At 45.3% G+C, this 14,723-nt stretch overlaps 1 protein-coding gene across 5 annotated transcripts in view; it reads right to left on the bottom strand.

The window, feature by feature from the left end:
* The window catches only part of C4H11orf24 (chromosome 4 C11orf24 homolog), a 58,560-nt gene extending 44,131 nt beyond the window's left edge, over positions 1–14,429 (bottom strand). Inside the window, exon 1 of one of the 5 annotated variants that reach the window (XM_075928312.1) lies at positions 14,288–14,429. The gene's annotated coding sequence lies outside the window, so the exon portion shown is untranslated. Of the gene's footprint in view, positions 1–14,024; positions 14,209–14,287 lie in introns of those variants that run through there. The other 4 variants (XM_075928315.1, XM_075928313.1, XM_075928317.1 and 1 more) reach the window with 4 other exon arrangements.
* Between the last annotated feature and the right edge of the window lie 294 nt (positions 14,430–14,723).

Raw genomic sequence — 14,723 nt, 5'->3', positions numbered from 1 at the left:
ACACAGCTACACGTTAATCAGACCCAACCCATAAGTGACTCCTCAGCAAAATTCATAAAGTTGTGCACGGATGCAACTTGAAGATGTGCGCAGTGTGATGTATAGCGCCTCTGTATATGACCAAGGCCCTCTAGAAAGGTGCAACTTAATGGTCTGCAACAGATATGAGGACACTTTGTGTCTCCTTTGTGACAGTGCCATACCCTTAGAGATTTTTTTTTAAAACATAGAATCCAACTACACCACACCCTTTTCTGCCAGTGACCCACAAATTCTTTTGTTCCCTTTTTCCTGCTGCCCAAGAACCATGGGAATCAGTTTGGCCAGGGAGGAGGGGATGCTTTGCTGTTGTCTATCACAACAGTTCGGAGTGATCGATTGCAGTGGCTCCCTAAGGCTTCTGATCCTGGACCTCATAGCTCAATAGGGTAGGTAGTATAGGTAGGCTATTTCCCGAATAATCCAGTCCTGACAAATTCAGAGGGGTGAAATGACTTGTCCTAGCTCACTCAGCAAATGAATGGTGAAACAGATTTAGAATTCTGGAGCTCCTGACCCTCAGCCGTCTGTTTGTGCCTTCACACCATGTTGACTTTTAAGAGCTACACACAAGAGGACGCCAGGGACCTTCTCCTTTAAGCATTTTTCCCCTCAAACTTTTTTTGAAGGTTTACATGGAAAGTAGTCTAACATTCCAAAACACTTAAAACAGTTCAACTGCCCGGCGAGTCCACCTCACCCAGCGCAGAAATGCAGCCACTGCTGAAGTGGGAAGCAACTATTGGATTAACAGCACACATCAACAGATTAAAAAAAGAAAAAATGCAGAGTCCAACTCATCTCCTGGGGCAAAGATGATCTGATCTTAGATGCACTGCCAGCGATCCTTCCATTAGTGTCCATAACTAGGTATGGACACTATATGAAGACAGCAAAGTTTCTCTGTCTGTTTGGATTCTGGTTTATATCCAAGAATGACTAGAGGAAAGCAAACTTCCTCAGACTAAACATACACAGTAATGGATGACATCAGCAGAGTGCAACATTTCCATGAATGAACAAGGAAGCCAGGCAACGAAGTAGTTAGCAGAAACATAACACTGAGTAAGGAGAGACGAGAAAAAAAGGAAAGTTTAAGAAGCCAAAATATTGACACACTAATAAGGCGGACTCCTAGCCCCATTTAGATTTCGGGAAGAGGGTCTTTCTGCCTAAGACATATTAGGGTTATTCTTAGACCAGGGAGAACTTAAAGGAAAATCCAAGATGAGTTGGACAGGTCATCTTGACATACGTGAGCTGGGAAGGGAACTCTTTTTCCAACATTGTCCTAAGACACAGTTAAAGTTTCCATTACATATCCATCAACTCAGAATGACATTACCAGGTAGGCTCTAGATATAGGAAAACTAATATTTGAAAGAAAAGAAAATAGATAAACAGAGCTTCACAAAGAACCATAACTCTGCCTTGTAACGCTGCTTAGCCTCAGATTGCCCAATCAAGATACTCTCATAGCACCCACTGCACAGGTACGTGAGTATAATATAGCTAGTGATCACATAATGCTTTACAAACCTTAATGAGCACATCTTCACTACAGGCCAGATCAACGAGGCAGTGATCGATCCAGGAGGAGTCAATGTATCTCATGTACACTAGTATAGACCTAATACATCTACCATTGCTTGCACTCCCATAGACTAATACTTTACCAGAACGGAAAAAGTAAGGGGAATCAGCTGGAGAATTTTCTCTATTGACCCAGCGTGCCATGGACCCCACGGTAAGTATATCTAAGCTATGTCAATCCGAGTTACTAACTTAACTCAAATTGCAAAGCTTAGATCAACCTCTCTCTGTAGTACAGACCTGCCCCAAACCTTCCATGACACTCACAAGAAATTGCTTACAGATGGGAATACTGAAGAGAGGTGGTGACATGACTTGTCCAAGAGACCACAAGTGACCCGCAAGTCAGAGAACCACAAGTAGAACTCAGAACCTCCTGTTTCCACTTGCACAGCGTCATTAGCGGATGCTTTCTTCTACACGCTCCTATCCAAGACTAGAGGCAACAGTAGTTTCACACAAGTAGCAGTCTTTATTTTGTGCCTAGAGACAGACTATTGTCTGCTAATGAATATCATTCATCTCAGTGGACTTATCCTCTGCAACAGTCCTGGAAGTTTCAACAGTTAAAAGTTGTAAGCACTGAGAGCTATAATTTGTTATTACAATAATCTTAAATGGGGATTCACAGAAGTTAACTACCTGCTTCACTGATCTTCTCAATTCAGCCTACTACAGATGCAGGCCTGCAAGTTCCTTAGACCCTAGCTGTCAATTTCCACTTGTTTCTGAATCTCAGAATCACAAAAAGAAAATAATTTTGGTGCCTAATGGTTATAAAATCTACTGAGATTTGGGCACATGAGAGATCCTAGTTAATTTTGAATGCCTGCAACTTCTTCCCATAGAGCTTGCAAACTCTATAAACCCTGAAATGCAGGGCTCAAACAGTATTATATTTTATAGGATTATGCCTGTGAAATTACAAGGCCAAAAGGAACAGAAAGGTCATCACAAATTCTAGCCATATAGGTGGTTATTGAAGTGACAGTAAGCCCAGAGCTTATTAAGTCTGCAGGATGGGCATAGACATCTTGTCTTGGACAGGATGAATCCAACATACATAAGGTACAGTACATACACATTCAACATCTGCAGATATTGCTTAACACTAAGATTCCCCTCCCCCCTCTGCCACAACAATCACTATTTCACTTTGAAGTCTCAAAGGAGTAGCCATATTAGCCTGTACCTTTAAAAGACAAGACGCAGTCCTGTGGCACCTTAGAGACTCACAGAAATATATATAGTATCATGAACTTTTGTGGATACACCTACACAGCAACATTTCAAAATAACTAATGTTATTTCAAAATAGCTTAAGCCCTGTCTACACAGCAGGCAGTTATTTTGAAATAATGTCAAACTATTGTCAAGCAGGAGGACTTCCTTCTCCGACCCATGACCCTAATTGTACGAGGAGTAAGGGAAGTCGGAGAAAGAGTGCTTTATCTTGAAATAAGCTCTGTGTAGATGCTCCCAATTTTGAAATAAGCTATTTTGAAAAACTACGCAATAGACATAGATCAATTTGCATAGCTTATTTTAAGTTAAGCCCTGCTGTGTAGATGAACCCTTCCTGTCTCTGCTCATCTGAGGAAGTGGGTTTTACCTACATAAGCTCATGATTCTATATATATTTGTTAGTCTCCAACGTGCTACAGGACTACACATTTCACTGAGCATTATTTTGCTTTATCACCTTTCCTCCTTCCCACCTGCTTGAGGTTAATAAATTCCAAAGATATAGGGTCAGCAGAAACTATTAAGATTATGTGCATAACACATACCATTGGATTTCACCTAGTAATTATTCTAGTGCAAGAAATTCATCTTTCCAACTGCATAAAGCCAAACAAACTGTAGCTGACGCCAAAATCTTTTTGGCAAGACATTCAAAGAGCAAATTCTCAGCTAGCGTAAACTATCGTAACTCCACTATGGAAGTTTACACTAGGGATGACAACATGTAGTTGACTACACAATTCGCCGCATTCTCCCTCTCTTAACTGCCTCTCTGACAGCAGGCTCCCCCCAGCACCAGCTCCACAGTGCTGCCTCTCCCTCCGCCCCAGAGGCAGCAGCGTGCGGGGCGGGGGGAAGGGGACAGGGAAGGAAAAGGGGGGCTGCCGCTAAGCAGCTTCTCTCTGCAGTGTGCCAAGCTTTGAGCCCGGACCCGCTGCAGGCAGAGGCTGCTTTGTGGTAACAGCTCCTATTTATGGGGGGAGGGGGTTGGCTGAGCTCCCCACAGACAGAGGCTGCTCTGCATCTCGCAGAGTAGCCTCTGTCCACAGAAGCTCGGACTCCCCACGGACAGGGGTTGCTGCCACCCTGCACTGCTGCCTCTATCAGAAGCAGCAACAGAGAGCAGCAGGCAGCCGCTCCACAAGGGACGCAGACACAGGGTCAGCAGCGCAGGATGGCAGAGAGCTCCCCAGGAGTGGGGCTGGGAGTGTACTGGTTGCCAATGCCACCTCCAGGGACTACTGAATAGTTGTGTAACTGATAATACTTTGTGCGGTTACAAGAGTATTCAATTACACTATATACAACATCTCTAGATTACACAGTTGAGCATCTGCAAGTCCTGTTGAATTAACCATTTTCCTTTGTTAAGCTTGCTAAGCTGTGCCATGGTCAATTATCCCCATTGATTAAATGTGTTTTTAAAAAAAAACTTTTAATATGAAAAGGAAAAAATGAGATGAAGATGGAGTAAACAAACAGGGTATGTCTACACTACCACCCTAGTTCGAACTAGCGGGGTAGTGTAGACATACCCACAGTGCTGTCTGCATATGTATGAGACTTATGTAAGGGCAGAAACATTGGAGCATGGGAGTATGTGTATCCCAAGTACCTATGTAGGTATGATATTAAATGTACAATAAAGTGCAGATGCGAGATATACATATGTGTGTCTCATGAAAAAGTTCCACTGATAATGTGCTTCAATCAGTGGAAAGGTACTGGTATAGGCATCTGTTGTAAACTATAGCTAATTTCAGACAATGTTTGAATTTTTTCCACAAGAGTGGTTTTCAAAATTAAAAAAGGTGAAAGAAAATCAAAAACATTTCATCAAAATTCTTTGCATGTCAAAATGTAGACCAGTTTTAATATATGCAACCAGAGCTGCTGTTTAGATGGGCAGTTCTCCATCTCCAAAAGCCCCTCACTTCTGGTTATTTGCAGATGGGTGCATGCCATGGAAAAATCATTACTGTACTTAGAACAGCAGCTACCCTACAATCCACGGTACATTGCAGAAAATGTTTGAGTTTTCAGGGACACTATCTCCACTGAAATAAGCATCAAAGTTTACAATATTGTCTACACTACAGCAAAGCTTACAATATTTGCTGTAAATATTGTTATTGGTAGCACTTTCCCAAAGTGCATGCCAGAAAATTGCAAAGGATGCACACAGGATACAATCACATTTTCAGCAGCAAGTGACTAGGGCTAAACCAGGCAATGATTCGTAACACAAGTGCAAACATCTTGTTTAAAGTGATATGGAAATTAGCATTTACTTAAACTTTCTAAAAGTTTAAAGCTCTATGTGAAAATAAAATGTGCAGGACAAGTGCAATAATCCACTTATGAAAGCTAGTAACATAGATCAGTTTTTAGACCATTACTACTTTGCAAATGAATGGTATTCACCCATCCATGTATCTGTCAAAATGCACAAAGAGTAGGAAAAAAGTGTGAAAAGTTAATTTGTGATAAAGGTGGTCAGGTCGCTTTGCATTTATGGCCGGATTTTTAGAATTGCTGAGCACTCCAAACACAACTCAATAGGAGTGCAAGTGATCAGCCCAACAATGGGAAAGTAGCTTGGATGAAACCTTCTAAGCTTTCCCAAATACAGTCTACCTTGCCTTGACTAGAGCAGGAATGTCGTCAGTTAACCAGTAAGCATCATGGACCCAGCCCTCAACACTGTACTGGAGGCCCAGCACAGTACAGTGCACGCAGCCTGGCACCTTACCACGATGCGGGTAGGGGGCCATTTAAGCAGTTAGCTGGTTACATGACTACCGGGAGGGTAGCCAAGACACTTTATTTGGGGAAAAACAGACTGCTTTTCTTTGCCAACCCCAGAATACAGAGTTTGGGAGACAACATAGTGGTAATGTTAAGGAATTTGCTCAAGTTGATATACGTTATAAGCTTAGCAGAAGAGCAGAGCCATTTTTAACATGTCTGGTGCAGTGCCAAACACATGCTCTTCTATAAGGAGCTGCACACCATCCTTGGTAGTAACTCAGCCTCTGTTTGCTAAGAGCTCTATGGATACTTGAAGGGGACCGGATGCAGTGGCTAGAGGAGTCAACCCTGAGGATGAAGTGGCAAACAAGGAGGTAGAGTTAGAGGAGGATACGGGACACACAACAGACTCATCCAATGATGTGGTGAGACAGGACTTCTTTTCAACTCTGGAGAGGTCCAGCTTGTCCCAGTCTGAAGCAAGAGAGGAGAACACAGGTAAGTACTCTTTTTGATAGCGCGTGGTTACTTGAGGTAGAGGTGTACTTTATTTTAATAGATGGTGCACATGGTAGAAGGCATTGAAATTAACAGTACTAGGTACTATTTGCAGCTGCTTTATAATCCCTGGTGCAGCTCCACAGTGAGGGCCTCAAGAAAATTTTGTTAATACACACAGATCTCTCAGGAATCCTCCATAGAAATCTCTATGAAACTTTCCTGCAGATACCGTGAAATCCTCTGCCAAAGGTTCCTTGGCAGAACTGCTTTGTTCCCCCACTGGAGAAAATATTGCTGCACCAATCGGCAATTACTTCCGGACGAACCAAAGCAGCATACAGGCAAATAGCATACAGACCTGACGTGAAGCCACACCTGTGCAAAAGATGCATTAATGCACTAACTACCCTTTTTAGTGCTTGTCACAGCTGCTCCCCCCCCACTCTGAGTGCAGAAGGTGGGGGCCCACAAAGACTTTAAATATACCTTTTGACTTTAAGCAATGGTTACAAAAACTTTCCCCAGAATCACAATACACAGATTCGGGGGATGGGGGGGGGGGGGGGGATTGCTGCCACTGTCAAGTGATGTTTATCCCAAGTGATGTTTATCCCTAAAACCGTGGGCAAACACTTGAACCCACCCCCAAAGTACCTCAAGCTTTTCTTCCACAAGAGAGCTTGAAAGAGAAAAAAAAAGTTATATTTTCCAGTAGCTGACCTCTCAGTCTGAGGCATGCAAACACAGACAGACTGACCTCCTGTACCTTCCAGGATACAAGAATCAAATCATCACCTTAAAAAAAAAAGATTTTTATTACAAAAAAAGTTATACTTGGTAAATCATACTTGGTTGCTAGCCGTTACAGAGCAACTAAGGAAAGCAAGTTAAAAACAGAGAAGATCTCTGAGACCAATACTTAGATAGTAAATAGGGAGGGGAGGCAGATTCACAGAGCAGTTCAAATCAAACCTCAAAATAAAGAAAAACAACCTGATCGCAACTAGATTCACTCTTTTCCCCTTTATTTACTCACAATCGTCTCTTGGTTCAGTCCACTTACATGTCCCAAATTCCTTGGAGGCATGGTAGTCCTGCCTGGGTTTAAATCATTCTGTGTGTGTGTCAATTCCTGGTTTAACTCTCCCACACAAAGAAAGCAGGCAGGGTACCTTATACAATTCAAATTCCAGCACTCTATTTCAATTGGTTCACCCTTGCTAGCTACCTCAGTTTAATCTCTTAAGTCACCGGGTGCTGGTCAGCACTACTCCTATCCATTACAGTGCTATTTCAGCTTTTAGTGCCTGTCCCTGTGGAAAATGATGCCAGTGTTCAGAAGAGCACTTCCAATGTGTACTTTAGAAGCCACACAGATACTTTGTCCCATCTTGCACCTGCACCATCAGGCTGAATTCACCATGTTTAATGTGGCGTACCTGCCAAGGGAAAATGAGAAAGATGTTGTTTCTTTTGCTGTGCCCTTAAGGGCCAGTTTCTACATACCACCAGAGCATCTCTGTCAGAGAAGGCGGTGAATGAGGAAGAGTAGGGAAGATGTGATTGCAGCAATCTTGAAAACAGTGTCACCACCCCCAGAGTTTATGAAAACTAGCTTATGAATATGCATCATTCAAAAACACTTTATGCAAAATGTATTATGTAACCTATCAATGTTAATGTTACAATCTGCTGAACCTGTATAGCCTATTTTTGTGCATGTATCATTCTTGCATGTGAAGTTAGAAATATGAAGTGTTGATCTGTTTATAATTCTTAGGCTGTGTCTACACTGGGCCACTTATTCCGGAAAATCAGCCACTTTTCCGGAATAAGCTGCGAGCTGTCTACGCTGGCCCTTGAATTTCCGGAAAAGCAACGATGCTCTACTGTACAAAATCAGTCGCTATTCCGGAAAAACTGTTCTGCTCCCGATCGGGCATAAGTCCTTATTCTGGAACACTGTTCCAGAAAAGGGCCAGTGTAGACAGCCCAGTAGTCTTTTCCGGAAAAAAGTCCCGATCGCAAAAATGGCGATTGGGGCTCTTTTCCAGAAAAGCGCGTCTACATTGGCCACAGACGCTTTTCCGGAAAAAGGGCTTTTCCGGAAAAGCAGCCTGCCAATGTAGGCGCTCCTTTTCCAGAAAAACTGAAAACGGAATAGTATTCCGTTTTAAGCAGCTCCGGAAATTCATGCCAGTGTAGACACAGCCTATATGTACTAATAAGGATCATTACTGATGCTCTGGTACTTCATGATTCAGTTCTCAAACCAACCACCCGTGAACAGTTTGGTTTGTCCTGTAAACCTAAACAACTGGTTGGTCCTACCATGCCACCTAGTACTGGAGTCCATCTTGAACCTGGTATTTTTCCATGCTGATGGTGGTGCTGAACAAAGGATTCCCACCCTGGGGTAAAAATCTATTTAAGCAATGGGAAACAATTAGCCCTTTGTCTTTAGTAGGGATTAGGGATGTTACATATCAATTAATTGAATAGTCAATTAAACTCATGAATTCTTATCGGTTACTCAACTATTTAATAGTCCCCTGGTGGGGGGCTGGCAGCCAGTGTAATCTGGCCCCACTCTCAAGGAGTCCCCTGCCACTCCGTGCTACTGCCTCTGTATCAGAGGCAGCATCGTGGAGTGTCAGGCAGACACTGGACCACAAGGGAAGCCAGTTTAAAAAACAGCTCTCCCCGTGGACTGGCTGCCTGTCGCCCCATGCTGTTGCCTCTGATACAGATGCAGCAGCGTGGGATGGCAGCAGCCTCTGTCCAGCGGTGGTTGAGCTCCCGGACCCAGCGTGAGCCAGAACTGAGCCAAGCTGACCGCCCACCTGGCTCCTAATACACTATAAATGCAGAGCCACAGCAGGGGTAGGCCCTGGCACAAGTCAGGACTGAGCCATGCTGCTGGCCAGCCTGATAAAAAATTTACTGGCAAAGAGGGGAGGGAAATACATGTTGTCTATAGCATTAGCCTATAAGCTTTTGCTTATTGATTATTCAACTATGCTATTACATACCCAATAGGGATGTAAAAGTATAACCGTTATCAGTTAACTGATGAGCCTGCACTCATTAGTTTATGTGGATGGTTACAAGCAGCTCTCAGCCACCCCTGCTTTTGTCTCTGTATTAGAGGCAGCAAGGAGAGGGGCAGGTGGGAACCATACTATGTGGGAAGCCATCTTAAAAGTGGTTATGCAATTACATAATTAAACACACTGTAACATCCCTAGCCTTCAGCTGGCCTTTGAAATATCTTGACACATCCTAAGAGAGTACAAAGAACTTTGAAGAAGCTGTAGACCCAAGCCAGAGTAAAGGTCAACTCTGACTCGAAGCTCTTTACCTGAGATAACAGCTGTTTAGGATAAGAATTTACATGTAACAAGCTTCTTAGCTGATTAAAATGAACAAAAAATGTTTAGATCTAATTTAGTAACTTATTTTGATCTGTTTTCACAAAGTTGTGTATAGTAACCTGGGAAAGCAACCACTTTGCATCTCTCTTTCACTGATAAAGAGAGCTGACCTTATAAGCTTCTTTCTCCATGTAAAACTTTACACAGGCTAAGATGGATTTATTTAGAGTCTTGTCTCTTTTTTGAATTGGTTTCCTGTGTGCTGAGCTCTTATACTTGAGCCCTCCGAGAGCTGAACTGGTGCCTGGTGCCGTGTCTGTGTTGTTCTGTGGAGGGATGGGGGCAGTAATCCCAACTCTCTGACTAGTCTGGCAGAAGATCAGAGGATCTGGCCCCACAGGACAGTGGTGGGGAGCCCCAGAGAGCAGAAAGGCAGAGGTCAGTGGCATGATCAGCAAATGAGGGGACAACTCCAAGGGGACATCTGTGATTCACGCTTGCACAATCAGATCAGGTCAATAGCAAGCACAGAGAGTGGAAAGAGATAAGAAACAAAAAGCTACAGATGGAGGGCAGGAGCAGATGACAAAGCTCATGGAGGACTAAAGAGAGATGCTGAGGTCCTTAACTGCACGTGGAACACGTGTACTCATCTCCCTCTGTAGCCTATATAGAATTGCCTTTTTTGTCCTCTGCAAACTACCCATATACTGTTGGCATGAGAAGAATGTATTTGCTCCCCATCCCTAGGGATACTCGCAGATCTGAGACCCTCACTTCAGAAAGAGCTGCTTGCTGTCAAGTCCCTTGTAAGTACTGTTAATGAGCGTATTTCTGTTTAATAAAAAACTTTTACAAAAACAGTGATTCTTGAAACCACCATGTGCAAGTCACAAATCAACAGAAATTCTTACACAGCGTTAACTGGCACCAGAGTCGTAACTAGTTAATTTGGTGCCTGAGGCAAGACCGTCCTCGGCATGGGTGGGAGTGCTGACATGGCACAAGGCACGAGCAAAGACAGCATAGTAGCTGTCTTTTATGCACCCCCTCAGCTATGCATCCGAGGCAAGTGCCTCATTCACCTTGCCCTTGTTATGGCTCTGATTGGCACACTTGCAGACTACAATTAATGCTCAGGCAAGAATCATTACCAGGGCCAAAGTGACAAAAACAATAACTTAATTCACAACATAAAGACATTACTGAGGCTCATTTTCAAAAAACCGCTTCATAACCTTCCTAATTCAAACAGGCCTGTTCACTGAGCCACTCTAAGAGCTCTAACATCTGGCTACTCAAAACCAGACATCCTGCAATGCACCTCACCACTCTACTCCAGGGAAACTTTTCCACCTTGGATTTACAAATACTATGTAGAACACAGCCTGCTGCTATAACCACTGTTTTCCTCACTGAGGTGTAACCTGCCAAAGACACCACCAGCACCTCTTTAATTTGCCAAATGCACATTCTATCATCATTTTGCACCTGATGAGACTGTTATAGTACTTCTTATTGTTGCCAACGTTTTGGGTACAGGGCTTTGTGAGCCACAGGAATAAAGGGTAGGCTGAGATTCCAGGACTACTATAGGAATTCCTATTGCAATCTTCTTGTCTGGTATGTCAATCCCTGCCTGTAGCTTTCTATACAAACCAGAGTTGCTTAAGAGGTGTGCATCACTCACTTTCCCTGACCACTCTCCAATGATGTCAATGAAACAATCTCATTTATCTGCCAGCACCTGCAATCCTACAGCAAAATACCTTTTTCTCTTGTTGTACTCCATCACAAGATGATCTGGGGTTAAAATTGGGACATGCATACCCTGTTCCCCACCACAGCTGTTAGTGCAGGGCTACTCAACTTTAGAAGCCCCAGAGGCCACAATGATACTCTCAGCACATGCTGAGGGCTGCAACGTAGCATGGTTGCACATACATGCAAATATATATGCAAATAGATTTCACACTGACAGGCATGAATACGAAGATTAAACCTTAAGCTGTGGCGCTACACCCAAACGTGACCAGTGAGAGCCAGTCAGCACCTCTCAGGCTGTGCCCACAAGGCCAAACAGCCAGCACTTCCCACAATGCCCTGGGGTTCCCGGCACCTCCTCCTTGAGGGCTAGAAATGCTGACACTCTGTACCCATCAGTTCCAGCCAGCCCATCCGCTCGCATCTTTCAATGCTCACCCCGCCTGGAAACACCTCGCCGTTGTGGAGCATGTTCTCAGTGGAGGCAGTGTTCAAAGGATCCCACCCGTGGGCCATCTGTTGAGCCCTGCATAAACCCAAACTGCACTGCGGGCCGCAAACACATGGGCTGTGGGCTGCATGTTGAGTAGCCCCGAGTGAGGGAATCCTGTTGCCACAAAGCTACCCATTATTTCTTGCACATTGCCTAGAGTTGCAGTCACTAGTAGAAGGAAGTGATTAATGGGCCTGTACACACTTGTATCACCATAACCCCCATGTGGTCTTTTCAACACCAAACTGATTCACAACTGACCAGTAGCAGTTTGGAGTTGCCAGCTTCCAAGCAGCAATCACCACTCACTTTTCTACCATCAGTAAAGCTCACATTTTGGTGTCTTTGCACCACAGGATGGGGGTAAGCTCCATAAACAGATCAAGGAAGGTAGTTTAGAGCATCCCAAAGTTCTGCAGTCACTGCTCCTCACACACACCCCGGCACTGCAATCCAAGCCTACCACTTGTTACTTGTTTCCTGAGGCCCCAATAGAAATAGTCCACCTTGACTATTTATGGACAGCTGCTCCATAAATACCAACATCAATCTTGAATCATTTCTTTTGATGGCACACAGGAAGGCAAGCAGTGTGGACTTCTGTTCAGATTTACTGCTAATGAAATACTGCTGTCTGTTCATAATAGGGATGTGAACAAGTAACTAGTAGGGATGCAAGTGACTAGTCGAGTGACTACTCATTCCCCCACCCCCACTGCCTCTGTATCAAAGGCAGGGGAAAGGAGAAAAGGAGGGAAGAAGGGCAGAAGCAGGAGCTGGTGCTGGGGGGCAGCTGGTTTAAAAGCTGGTTCCCTCAGCACCATCTCCGTAGTGGAAGGGGAGAAGCAGAGTCACAGGGGTCCCAGAACTGGCACAAGCCGGGACTGTTCATCCCTGGCTCGAGCTGGCCCTGGAAGCTAACCCAGCTGTTGTTCTGCACTTTAAATGTAGAAAGGTCATTCAAAATTTAACTAAAAAATGAAGGAAACTTCTCCCTCTCCTCACGCCTCCCTGCAAAAGGAAAATTTCATTCTTAAAAGAAAGCTTCTGTGAATCTTCTATGTAAATGAAAGTAAGCTGATAAAAGATAATATAAGTTGTAGTGTTAACTATAGGAGTTCAGGATCCAAAAGACTGCAGTACTGGTAGGGAGGAGTTTTTACCTTGTCCTGAGATCCCTTCACTTTGCTCAGTTGCCCAGGCACAGGAATTGGTTCATGAACCTTTGATCAAACTACCTTCCAAATAATTAGCTTTAAATTACATTTTAGAAAGCAGCTGTATAAAATCATCCCATCGTCAAAGATGAAAGGCCAGAATCCTGCTATTAGACGTAGGCAATACTCCCAGGTTGAATAAAAGTCTTACAGGGGTAGCTGTGTTACAGCCATGTCTGTAACTTAACAAAAAAAAAAAAAAAAAAAAAGTAGTTCTGTAGCATCTTAGAGACTAACAAAACTATATATGCTATCATGAGCTTTCACTGGCAAAATCTGCTTCCTCAGAAAAGCAGCGACATCGCTTGAATAGTAAACAAAGCACAAATCAAAAACTGAAGGGCTAACCATTTTCCACAGAGTTTACTTACAGACATAAGGCAAGCTTAACGGAATTTGCAGGCTATACTGAGTATCCATTTCACATGCATTTAATCTTTGGTAAAGGACATGTTAGCCTATTAGGAGCCCTAAACAGGAATCCCTCCCCAACATACTAAACAAGTGAAGAGGATGCCCCTTGGGCAACTCAGGGCCCTAAGCAATTGCTTAGTCTGATTATACTTAGCAGCAGCATTACTTAGGTCTGGACTTTGCCCATTTTCCATTTGTCAAGTGTCCATAATCACTAAAATAAAAAAAGGCTGCAACAGCACAGATGCAGCGGTAGTGCTTCTTGTGAAGATGCTCTAAGCCAACTAGAAAGAGCTCTCCCACTGGCCTAATTACCCCACCTCTCATGAGAGCGGCTAGCAGCTCTTCTGCCAACACTGCACTGTCTACTCATACAACTTCTGCCACTCAGAGGTGTGAATAATCCACACCCCTCCCCAACATAAGTTACAGCAAAGTAATTCAAGTGTAGACAAGGTCTAAACCACCATATTAAGCAACATCTGCAACAGTCTCAAGGAGGAGGGCTGAGGATCAGTGAGCTGGGACCCTGATCTGCCCGCCAGCTCCTAGTTGCGGTACTTCCAGGGCAGTGCCCAGGAACACACTTAGCCGGACTCAGGCCACGGGGTAGCCCGGGGACAGCTGCTATACCTGCCGGGGGACGAGAGGAGTTCGGTTCTCCCTCCCTCCCGGCGCTGCTTGGCCAGGACGCGCACCTGGAGCGATGCGTCGTGGCCAGAGGACACGCCCGTCGGGGGCAGGTAGCGGACCCCGCCCCTGGAGCAGCGGTGCAAATCCCGACCCCGCAGAGCAGGGGGCACGAAACGCCTCCCCCGCCCGGACCCCCGGGGCAAGGGTGCGCCCGGCGCGGAGCCAGGGGCGCAGAGTCCCCGCGCTGAGCCGGACGCGCTTACCCGGCTCGGCGCCAGCGCAGCTGCCTGGGGGAGCGGAGCCAGCAGAACCCTGCGCCGCCGGCCCTGCCACATGCCTGTGCTAGGCAAGCCCCGCCCACCTGCCGGGCCGGCTCCGCCCCCCAGCCCTTGGCCCCGCCCCTGTGAAGACACCCCCTTCTGCGTCCCCGCCCCGCCCTTCCTGGAGCCCCGCCTCCTTCCCCCGGCCCAGCCGGCGAGCGCAGCGTCCGCGCGGAGCTTCCCCCTCCTCCCGCCCCTTTCACAAATCGCGTTCAGGAGAAGGCGGGGGAGGAGGGCGTGGCTCTGCCGCCTTCCAGCCTCCGGAAGTGAGGTAAGAGGACGATGCAGAACGTGGAAGGGATTTTCCCCTCTACGCGGAAGCGGATGTTGCGGTGCGCGCACGCGCAGCGGCGGGGGAGAAAAAGGGGACGTGGGGTAG

The sequence above is a fragment of the Pelodiscus sinensis genome, chromosome 4 (assembly GCF_049634645.1).
Source record: "Pelodiscus sinensis isolate JC-2024 chromosome 4, ASM4963464v1, whole genome shotgun sequence".
NCBI lineage: Eukaryota > Metazoa > Chordata > Testudines > Trionychidae > Pelodiscus > Pelodiscus sinensis.
This window is presented reverse-complemented; position numbering and strand designations above follow the sequence as displayed.